Genomic DNA, 536 nt, shown 5'->3' on the forward strand with positions numbered 1-536 from the left:
TATATATATATATATATAAATACACCCATTATCAGTCAAAAGTTAGATTTTTATAGTTTAATGTTTTTGAAAATGCGTATTAGAATGATTTATGATAATGTGACACTGAAGACTGGAGTAATGGCTGCTGAAAATTCAGCTTTGCCATCACAGGTATACATTACATTTGAATGTATATTCAAATTGAAAACTGAAAACTCTAATTGAAAGTAATTCTAAATTGTAATATGTCACAATTTTACTGTATTTTTTCATCAAACAATTACAGTCTTGGTGAACATAAGACACTTTGTTTCAAAAACATTTAAAATCTTATTTATTCCAAACCTTTAACCAACATTTATAAGTAATACTACTACTACTACCACCACCACCACTACTACTACTGAAATGATGTTTTAAATGATGCTGTATGTTTTTATTTAGATTTTTTAAATTCAAGGATGCATGCATACTTGCATCCATAAGAAAGCATTTGTTTGATCTTCAGAAATAGGATAAGTGTGTGTCAAATAGCTGTAGAGGCAAAAGTGAAC

General features: G+C 28.0%; 1 protein-coding gene across 1 annotated transcript in view; it reads left to right on the forward strand.

Moving 5' to 3' along the window:
- The window catches only part of LOC107716100 (solute carrier family 2, facilitated glucose transporter member 1-like), a 19,497-nt gene that overhangs the window by 11,094 nt on the left and 7,867 nt on the right, over positions 1-536 (forward strand). The window lies entirely within an intron of this gene.

Source organism: Sinocyclocheilus rhinocerous, unplaced genomic scaffold (genome assembly GCF_001515625.1).
Source record: "Sinocyclocheilus rhinocerous isolate Xijiao unplaced genomic scaffold, SAMN03320098_v1.1 scaffold148, whole genome shotgun sequence".
Taxonomy (NCBI): Eukaryota; Metazoa; Chordata; class Actinopteri; order Cypriniformes; family Cyprinidae; genus Sinocyclocheilus; species Sinocyclocheilus rhinocerous.